Genomic DNA, 11,110 nt, shown 5'->3' with positions numbered 1-11,110 from the left:
GGGGTACACTTCTTTTACTACAATTGTAACCAGCAAAAGGCAATATAAATATCATTCTACTAAGACAGCAAAGGGTGCCATCACTTAAATTTGCAGGAATATAATTAAAGGTGCGTGAACCGCAAGTAAAAAACCATCCTGATGGTAGGATGATATGGCCATAATTATATGAAACATTAACAGCATGGGAACAATTTAAAAGGGGTTGAGAAATTTTTCGACAGCCCAAGGGCACCTTTGTACTAGTGCAGTTAACTACACGCGCACAGGTGACATTGTGAGCCCCGGCCGGGTACGGTGTGTGGAGGGATATAGCCGTGCGAGGCAGAGTATAATTGGCCAGGCCCCAATTAGCCATGCTAGAGTACTGGGAGGAAAGATTCACATAAGCAGAGAACAGTGTCTTATTCTCCATCTCCTCAGGGTGATGACATACTGGAATAAGGCATGTATCTAACAAATCTCCAGCTGCTACAAAATTAGTAACATTTGCTATTGAAGCCAATCTTTCCCATATGTTATATGTCATTCGGGCTCGTAACGGGGGAAGCGCTTCCGAGCCAACCCCTACAGGAAATAGCAGGCACAAAAGGCACACAATCATTACAGAATTAGCAGTGATTTGGGCGAGAATCGCCACAAACAAAGTCTCAGGAGTCTCTGGCTGTTGATCTGCTGCCAGTCTTCGTTGGGCCGCGGCGACCAATGCTTTTACTGCTCCCCATGTCACGGGCTGGCTTGGGACGCTACGTCTCCTCCGTCTCCGTCCCGCCGTTGTCGACCTGGGAGGCAACGCGTTCTCCTCCAAGGTCAGCTGAAACTCCAGTATGGGGTTTGACAGCCCCTGGTGCCATGCCATGCTGCTTCAGTGCCGGTCGCACACACCGGGCCAGAACCCACAACGGTCCTGCAGGGAGAGACACAGCAGCATATCCCCGACCCCAAGTGATTAGAGGTACTGGGCCCAGCCACTGTGGATCGGGCAGCTGACGGTAATAGACACGCGGTCTTTCCAGTACCTCGGATTTATGAAAATGCCAATCCGCAGGGGTCTGCTGATCTGCGTTCAGCGTTAAGTTATTTAAAGTGAACAAAAGGATATGCAATTGCTGCTGAATGTCTCCTAAGGTTCGGAGACGCAGCTCCCCTTGTTTTAATTGTTTGTCAAGCAAGGTTTTTAGCGTGCGATTGGCACGTTCAACAATGGCTTGGCCCGTGGAATTATAAGGGATTTAAGACGGACGTCCCAGCGGGCACAAAAGGTGGAGAGGGCTGCAGAGCAGTAGGCTGGGGCATTATCTGTTTTAATTTGGCAGGGGCGACCCATAACAGAAAAGCAGGCCAGCAAATGGTGAATAACTTTGTTAGTAGCTTCCCCACGTTGTGGGGTTGCCCAAAGGAAGCCTGAATAAGTATCAACTGAAACATGTAAAAATGAATAGGGGCGAAATTGTGGCACATGAGTAACATCCATTTGCCACAGCTGATTTGCTGCGGTACCTCGGGGGTTAACGGCATAAGAAAAAGTAGGAGCAGCAGCAGCACAGTGGGGGCAGGAACAAACAACAGAACGTGCATGATCAGCAGGAATGTGAAACTGCTGAGCCAAAACAGAGGCAAACTGATGAAAAAAGGCATGGCTTTCAATGGGGTCAGAAAAAAGGGAATTTACCTGACCACGCAACATGCGATCGGCGCGTGCATTGCCCTCAGTGAGTGGCCCAGGCAGAGGGGTATGACTGCGAATATGAGCAACAAAGTAAGGGAAATGACGAGTGGCAAGAAGATGCTGCAAAGACAAAAACAGGCGAAGGAGGTCTGCATCAACCTGAGGGGTAATGAGGGCAAGGGGTAAATGATCAATTACCTGATAAACATAATGGGTATCCACAATTAAATTAAAGGGACAATCAGCAAAAAGTTGAAAGGCCAAAATAACAGCAGCTAATTCTGAACGCTGTGCAGAACGCTGAGGCAGTGTAAAACGAGAATGCCAATGAGGGGGGTCACCCAACTGATAAGTGACTACACCTCGGTGGGGAGAGCCATCAGTAAAAAGAGTGACAGCAGAAACAATGGGTTGAGAGCGGCTAAGACGATGAACAACCAGGGGCACCTTTTGGGTAATAACCAACTGAGGATCTTTTGGATGATTGTAAGAAATCTCTCCCACATAATCACAAAGAGCAACCTGCCAGGCCAAGGAGGTGTGGCACAAAGAGTCAAATTCAGTACGGGACAAGGGGAGCACAATGGCAACTAAATCAGTGCCAGTGAGTTGCACTGCACGGTGGTGGGCTTTACGAACAAGATCAGATAGGGCATCTAAATACGGATAAATATTTCGAGGAGGGGTGGATGAAAGGTATAGCCATTCTATAATAGAGACGGCTGTGTCTGTACGGGGTACAAACAGAGCCGCAGTTGGCGTATGAGGGGTGGCAAGAAGAACCAATCGTAAGGGACGGACCTCTGGGAGTCTGTCCACAAACTGCTGACTCAATGCTGCATTGATTTGTCGAATGCAGGCAGTATGCTTTTCAGTGATGGCAATAACTGCACCCGGTGCCCGGGCTCCACGCAGGAGCTCAAACAACGGCTGCAGCATTGAAGTGGGGAGACAAAAGTAGGGCCGAATCCAATTTAAATGGCCCAAAATCTGTTGTAATTTAACAAGGGTTAGGGGTTGAGGTACAACTAATTCCGGACGAACCGGAGCAGCATAGGTTTGTAAAACCTTATATCTGAGGTAGTGGTAGGGATAAGAGCGTTAGATTTTTTCTGGTGCCACTAACAAGCCATTTTGGCTGAGAATCTGAGATAAAGATTCAAGCTGTTGTGCCGTGACCCGGGGACCACTTTGCAAAATGTCATCCATGTAATGGTAGACCTTTAGCGTAGGGTACTGGGCACGGAAAGGGGCAAGGGCCCGATCCACAAAAAGCTGACACAAGGTTGGACTATTTTGCATTCCCTGAGGCAAGACCTTCCACTGATACCTTTGAGAGGGTTGCTGATTATTATATTGTGGCACCGTAAATGCAAATTTTTCGCGATCTTGAGGGCAAAGGGGGATGGTGAAAAAACAATCTTTTAAATCTAACACACAAAGTTGATCGGTTTGAGGAATTAAATTTGGATTTGGTAAGCCAAATTGCAAGGGGCCCATAGGTTGGATGCATTTATTTATTTCCCTTAAATCATGTAACAGCCGCCAAGCACCCGATTTTTTCTTAATAACCAACACCGGGGTGTTCCAGGGACTAGTGGAGCTCTCCAGTCGCTGTGCTTGCAAATGCTGCTGCACAAGCGAATGAAGTGCTTTTAGCTTTTCTAGAGGGAGGGGCCACTGGTCAATCCATATGGGCTCTAAGGATTGCCATACCAAGGGTAAGGCGGAGGGCACGGTGGGTGAGGGAGGGTTTTGGGCCATCAGATGTTAATATCGAGGGTGGTGTCTAACTTTGTAAGTAAATCACGGCCCCAAATATTGAGGTGGACAGGGAGTACAAAAGGGCGGATGGTAGCAAGGGTACGGCCTCCCGGTTTAGAGACCGTGACCCAAGACAAACTTTGGCGCCCGGGTTTACTACCCCCGATCCCCCACAATTCTCTAGAAGGAACCGTAGGCCAACTAACCGGCCACTCCAGATCACGAATCACTGTAACGTCAGCTCCAGTGTCCACCAGCCCTGTAAAAGGAACATCATTTAAGAGAAGTGTTAACTGAGGTTTCGAGGGGCGGACTGACATTGTCAGAGCAACAAGTGGAGAAGACGCGCTGTGAGACGGCGAGTGAGACAACGTCGATCCAAAGCCGCCTCCGCCCCGAGTTCGATCCTCGGCAGCTGGCACCTGATAGGGGACTAAAATCAATTGTGCAATTGACCGTCCACGCGGGAGCGACTGTGGAAGATGAGTCCACACCTGAACCTTAATAATGCCAGTGTAATCAGCATCAATGACCCCTGGAATGACAAAAAAACCCTGTTTCCCAGCATGTGAGCGAGGGAGAACAAGACCTACAAAGCCGGCAGGGAGAGGTCCCGTCACCTGTGTAGGTATGGCACAGACCTCCCCTGGCAGCCGAAAGTCAGTGTCCTCCTGCATGATCAAATCAAGCCCTGCACTTCCAGCAGTCGCCGCCCTCATAGAGTCTACGGATTTTAAGGCAGAGGAGCGGTTATCTGAGTAGGAAATACCCCCGTTTGGCCCTGGGTTCGGGGGGGACCCGTCGCGCGGTTTCCCGACCCGCTACGACACTGATTAGCCCAGTGATAACCTTTCCCACACTTGGGGCACTTCTTGGAGGGTCGGGCTGGTGCCTTAGATGAGCGGCACTCCCGCTGAAAATGACCCTCCTTACCACAGCGGTAACAACGCTTCCCCTCCTTCCCAGTTTTTCTGAGGGCGGCAGCCAGAACTCCAGCCTTGTGGGCTTGTGTGCCAATGTTCTGGCACGCCCGCAGCATGTCTGAGAGCTCTAAAATACCAGAGGCTTGTGCTGCCTGGAGAGCACGGCGGCAATCCTCGTTTGCATTTTCAACTGCCAATTTTAACAGGAGCTCGTGAGCTGCCTCAGTGTTATCCACCTGCCGGAGGATAGCCTCATGCAATCTGTTGGTAAAATCCAAAAAGGACTCTGAGGCACCCTGACGGATACTGACAAAGCTTTTGGTAGGCTTGCCTGAATCCGGGACCTTCTTGAAAGCATGCTGGGCACAGGTGGAAATAATGGGGAAGACGGCCTGAGGGAGTTGAGACTGCATCTCAATAGTAGCAAACGGGCCCTCCCCTGCCAAATGCTCATAAATGATACCGTGCTCTCTATGTACCTGAGCTTGGCGTTCTGCCATCTGCCGATACTCACTAAGCCAAATAACATACTGACTGGGTGACAACATCATGCGCAGCAGCGTTTTCCAATCCTCAGGGATTAGGGAGTACCCAGTACCTATCCCTTCAATGAGACCACGCACAAAGGTGCTAGTCAGGCCAAACTCACGAATTGTTTTCTTTACCTCTCTAACCACCGAGTATGGCAAAGTGGTCCAGGTGCCCACGGGGTTGCCCTGGTCATCATTCTGCCAGGTCACCGGGCAAACTGAGACCAGATCAGCCAGCTCCTCCGCTGTAAGATCTGATCGAGCTTTCGCTGCGTGAACCATTTGTTGCACCAGCGAAAGCTTCTGAGCAGATACAGATGACCCTCCGGGAGGCCCCGGAGCATGGGGCCCCACGGAGGGAGGGTGATCACACACTGGCTCTAGTGGGGAAGGCAAGCGGGGCGGTGGTAATGAAGACACTGGGGGCAAAGCAGGGAGAGGGGGGCTGTGGGTACGGGAGAGGGTCTTTCCGAAGCGACACGCTGGGTTGCATCAGTAGAAGGGGGGAGAGCTGCAACGGGGATGGCTACAGGAGCCGACGGGCGTGGCGAGATCACCAGCCTCGTGAGAGAGGGCCTATCCGCGGTGACACGCAGTATCGCGTCGCGACAGAGGTGCCAGGCATGTAAAGCCTGCACGGGCGCCCGAGGCTCTTCGTGCAATGTCTGGCCCAATCGCTCCCAGTCTGCTAGCTTAAGGCTTCCGGCTTCAGGATACCTGTAGCAGGAGAGTGAGTTCTCGAGCCGGGCAGTCATGCTGAGCCTTACGCAGCAAATATTGCAGCTCATTGCGGTGTTGCACTTGCAAAGCAGAGAGGGAGCTTCCCATACTTACCACAATGAAAAATACTCACCGGGATCCACGAAGCGGATGAGTGACGCATCTGAAACCCTTGCCGGGCGAGGTGAGTGCTGAGGGCCCCACGTTTGGGCGCCAGTTGTGGCGGTTCAGTGATGAGACAGAACACAGCTTTATGCAAGCAAGCAGGCTGGTCAGCGGAGATGGGCTGTTCTGCCCCCCCGCCTTCCACCTTCTCCTTTTATTATATTTCTCCCCCTAAGCATTACACACTGCTACCCAAAGGAATGTATGACGTTGATTAATATACTTAGTTACCATCCTTTATCTACTACAATCCTGGTTCTCAGGCCTTGAGCCCAGGCTAAGAAAGCCTCCCACAGTTGCTGTCCAAGCAATCAAGTTCTCATGGTTCATATCTAGCCCTTGTCCTTGGATAGAGCAATGTGTGCATTGCTTCTACAAAACAGTCAGGGTGTGCCCTGCCTGCTTCCAGGTGGAATAGCTAAACATGAACTCTTCATTTTCCACTGAATGCATCCAATGAAGTGAGCTGTAGCTCACGAAAGCTTATGCTCAAATAAATTTCTTCGTCTCTAAGGTGCCACAAGTACTCCTTTTCTTTTTGTGAATACAGACTAACACGGCTGCTACTCTGAAACCTAAGTTCTACTGTTATACAACTAAAAAATAATTATGATCCATACAAAATGTATTTTTAAATTATTTCAAATTGCTATTAACATCAATGGTAATTTCTTGGGAGTGTCAAGAGGGAAATGGTCCATGAAATTACACTCTGTAATTCACAGTAGAGGGAATGAGCCCCTTGTAAGAATTCATATTTGGCCAGAAGCAGGAATTTAAGATCACATGGCTCTCATCTCATCTGCTAGATACTAATCACTATTTACTTTAGTATGAATGACTGAGTCAGCTCTTACTTCCATATCCACATTTAATTAGAAAGATCCCTTCAAACTGTATGTGTTGATTTTTCTGAATTATGCTTTTTCTTGACAGATGGCTTACAGTTTCCAGTCTGACAAAGCACTGGCACACAGACAAACAGTTCTGGACCCAGTTTCTCTCAAATTTCACTGATTTTAATGCTATAAATGATTTGATAAAGCTGCCTACATTATTGATATAGGAAACCATTTGTCACCAGTTTAGTAAATATTGAACTGCATGATTAGTGACAAATTAAGTATAAATTGGCAACACTTCAATGCAAAAAGCCTGACTAGCGCAAAAGATTAGTCATGAATGTACAGATAAGTAAATAATACTCTGTATGTATTTCTACAGTCTGTACCCTTATGTTCACCCTTTTTCCAAGACTATGATAATTTTTTTTACAAAAGAACCTGTGAGGCATCATTTTAAAACTCATAATCTGCAGAACATTATTGTCCCCATAAAATGTGTGGCAACATTGTACGTAAAGTTTTATAAAATTCTACTGTATAAGACATGTTCCAAATCTGGAGAAACAGCTTCAGACCAGTTCCCCAGAGACAAAACGCTAATCAACACTCAGCCAGATGTCAACATAATCAAATGGACTATCACCTGGTTAAGTTGCCATTTTTCTGGCAGGAAGAAGGATCTGAGCGAGAAAATTACATCTTGGCAATGGAGCAGCTGGAGGCTCCCATACAAACAGACTTTCTGTCTCCTGAACCTTAGCTGGAGATGATTTTCAAAGAGGAAAATAACTATAAGTGAGACCAGAGAACACAAATCTCTCCCTTCATCTCTATTCCTGGCATCAACAACACTTGAAAGACAAAGGAATCATCATTGGTCTGGGGAGAGATCCTGGCTGGAAGAGTCAACCAGTAAGACTGCCAGAACATATGGTGAGGGAGACTTTCACTTTGAATTCACTTAGCTTGTTACGTTAAGTATTAGTTTGTGTTGTACCTTTTTATTTCTCTGTAACCAGTTCTGACTTTTACGTCTCATTACTTGCAATTGCTTAAAATCTATCTTTCTGTAGTTAATTTGTTTTGTTGTTCTATCTAAACCAGTGTGTCTGGATTGAAGCATGTGGGAAACTCCATTTGCCATAAGGTTTGTGAATATCTTCTAGTCATAAAATGACAAACTTTCTCTGAGTTTGTATTGTCCAGAAGGGTACTGGGCAGTACATGATACACATTTCTGGGGACAAATCTGGGACTGGAAATTTGCTGGCATTGCTCTAATATAATTCAGGAGTGGCTGGCTAAAGCACTCGTATTTTACAGTTGGGAGTAATTTACATGCAAGAGGCTGTGGGGGGGCAGACCAGGAATGGTTGCTCTCATAGTGAAACAGTGTAAAAGACACCCCAGGTTGGAAAATTGAGGGGACACAGCTGTTCAACAGTTCAGATTATACCTTGGGTAATGTCATGCTTATAGCATGTTCTAGCCGACTGTCTCAAAGCACATTATAAACATTAACATATCTTAGCCTGGAAGCCCTCTCTGGGGGATGTGAGATAAGCCATCTATTTTCCAAATGAAGAAACATGAAGGGCATCTACGCTCAGAAAAAATGGTGTTGCTACAAAACTGTGGGTGCAACACATGCAAAATAAATGCTGTCTTGGTTTGCATCATCAGTTGATTGCACCATTTGGGAGCAAGCCTTTAGAGCTTGTGTAAGTCTGTAGTCAGGAGCTCAGAGTAGAGGAAGCTCTCTGCTCACCCTGCTGGTGAAAAGGGAAAACTATCTCTATAGAAAGAGCATCATTTTACATATGTTACATACCCATAATTCCATCAGCCACACTTAGAAATCACCCTAACTGCACCAGACTTTCCCTTTGGTAGGGAAGGGAGGTTGGAACTCTATGACAGAGGAGGGGGGATCTCTCTCTTTGGGGAGAGATGCTCATCTCTGAGTAGCAAGACAGCTTCTCTTGGGTCAGATGCTCTTAACATCCCCCTTCTGAGGGTCCTGTGGCAGAATGGACTCTTTAGTGGAGACTGGTGGGGTGTTAGTACAGCTGAGGCAAGGTCAGTGAGGTTCTCCCTCATTGCTTAAACTGAGTTGAAATACAAAGTATGGTCAGGTGGTGGTACTTTAAAGTGGGATTAAGCAGCAGTTTCAACAGTGCTGGAGCCAGATCTGTAGAAAGCACTGTCCTTAGATACGTGGATTGTTACTATTTACTGACATGAGCTGTGAATGGGATTTGGGGTGGGTGGAGTGATGTGCCCATGGAAGTCTTACCTGCCAGGCATTCACAGAGACTGGAGGGGAGAGCATTGATTGGATTATAGTAGATTTATAGAGTGCTCTAATCTTTGAGTGTTATAATATTGCTGAGTTTTCTCTGATTCTATGACCCTGTTTCCACTTATAAAGATTCCCTTGTTTTGCATCTAGACTTGGAGTACAATAGGGCAGTCTGCCCCTTTAAGGGCCTCCAGAGCCAGGGACCAGCAAGCCCTGGCTTAAGGAGAAGCTCAGCAGGCAGGTGTTGGGAACCAGCTGATCCAGCTAAGCAGAACCTAATGATTGGCTCTGATTCCCAGCAGGAAGATATAAATGAGGACCCAGGCCTATAAGGGGGTGGTAGGAGAAACAAACACATTCCTCAGCAGCAGGCCTGCCCTGTAGTAACCTTGACATTAAGGGAGGGCCATGACCCTTGAGTTACTGGGTAGTAGAGAACCCTGCAGTATCTGCCTAGGTCAGGACAATCACTTCTAGTTTTTTCCATATTTCTTGCATTTGTGGCAGAAGAATAAAAGAGCCTGCGCAGAAGGCTAAAACAGAGTTGGGTGTGGCTGACTGTTTCCCCCCAAGCTGGTAGACAGGCCCACCAGACTACACAATTTATTTGCAGGAGAGGTGGTTCTGCCTGTTAAGGGCAAATGGATTTATTTATTTTTCATGGAATTTGGGATGGGGGAACAAGCTCGCTCTGCTCTTCAAGACGGACCCTAGACATATTGAACCTGGTCCTTATTACTGCTCTTAACCACATGGCAGAAGGATTTTATGAGGTCTGGTCCACAACTAGGGCTCCTTGGCTCTCTGGTAATACTAGTAATAATAATAATAATAGTGACACTTGCATACAGTTGCACTAGTGAAACGTGCACCAGCTTTCCCACGCTTGGAAATCACAGGCATTGCAGCTGAATGATTCAGCCACTCCCCAAGTTCCAACCCACAATGCGGAGCCTCATATGTCAATAACTGCAAGGGTACAGCAATACATCCCCTCCCCCCCAGTATCCCATGGGGCAGTGCTACAGGAAGTTCCTTACCTGTAATAAAAAAAAGGCAAACATATGTTACAGGTAACTATAGCAAGTACCAGATCAGCAGCATCCACTAGCGAGCTCCTTGAACTCCTGTGCTAGGTTCCCACTGCTTTTGGATTGTAACACTTCCTGCTGCAGTGAAGAATTTTTTATTGCACGTTGTGGGAGGGCATTTATTCTTGTTTTCTGATGCTAAACTTAATACATTTTTATTATCTGAATATTCAGAATCACTCTGAGGCCATTCCAGTAGTATACTGTTGACAAATCAGACCCCATTGGCCTGTCTCGTGTGACTATTTAGCTAATATGAAGAGCTGCAAGATGGACGCAAACTCATGAGTGAGGGACCTGTTCAGAATCTGGAGCTAGCAGCCAATCCAGGCCAAGCTTGTCTCTACCAAAGTCCTGGGTGATCTACTTGCAAAATGTCACAGAGGCTGACAGAGTTGGACATTGAAGCCTGTGCCAAGCTGCACAATGATAAGAAAAAGGGGTTGAAAGTGCAGTTCAGAAAGGCCCAGAATTCTGGAGCCAACAGATTCAGCTGCTCTTCTTTGAAAAGCTGCATTTGAGTCTCTTGGACAGGCCATCCAGCAAGTTTGCCATGCATGTGGCAGCTACCCAAGAGCCCAACAAGGACATACCTGGAAAGGACCCTAAGGATCAAGAGGTGACTTCCCTGAAGTCCAAGGATTGGATGGCAGAAGAGATGAGGAGCCATTGTTGCAAGGCATAAAGCTGTATTTCTTTTTATTATATTTTCCCATTGTTTAACCAGGTACTTAGAAGATAGGGGGTGGTTAATTTAATTCCATTGCCACTATTATTATTTTATTACTTATTGTAAAGGCAGACATTCCAGCGCCAATATTCTTGAAAGTCACCAGATGATATGATTGCAGATAGCCTTACAAATTCAATTTAACAGAATACATATGCGGGCAGTTGGACGTTAGAGAAAGGCTTATTGTTAATTTGGGTATGGTTCTTTCTAGAAGCTGTTTCACATCATTGGTAAAGTCTGTTCACTACTTACTCTCTGTCTGACTGCATCATTTCCTAGGTGTAGATGCTGCCTACATGATACTTCACACAAAGCAAGTAAAAACATTTCATTGAGTCAAAACAATAGAATCACCCATGATGGCAGAA

The 11,110-nt window shown here is 46.8% G+C and overlaps 1 long non-coding RNA gene across 1 annotated transcript; it reads right to left on the bottom strand.

Moving 5' to 3' along the window:
- Window positions 1-1,774: 1,774 nt before the first annotated feature.
- On the bottom strand, window positions 1,775-5,897 carry LOC142069950 (uncharacterized). The gene is made up of 3 exons (XR_012665915.1): window positions 5,740-5,897; window positions 3,640-4,960; window positions 1,775-1,789 (listed from the first exon to the last, which is right to left on the bottom strand). It is a non-coding gene; the product is annotated as an uncharacterized LOC142069950 (long non-coding RNA).
- Window positions 5,898-11,110: the final 5,213 nt, after the last annotated feature.

The sequence above is a fragment of the Caretta caretta genome, chromosome 1, assembly GCF_965140235.1.
Source record: "Caretta caretta isolate rCarCar2 chromosome 1, rCarCar1.hap1, whole genome shotgun sequence".
In the NCBI taxonomy this organism is placed as follows: domain Eukaryota; kingdom Metazoa; phylum Chordata; order Testudines; family Cheloniidae; genus Caretta; species Caretta caretta.
This window is presented reverse-complemented; position numbering and strand designations above follow the sequence as displayed.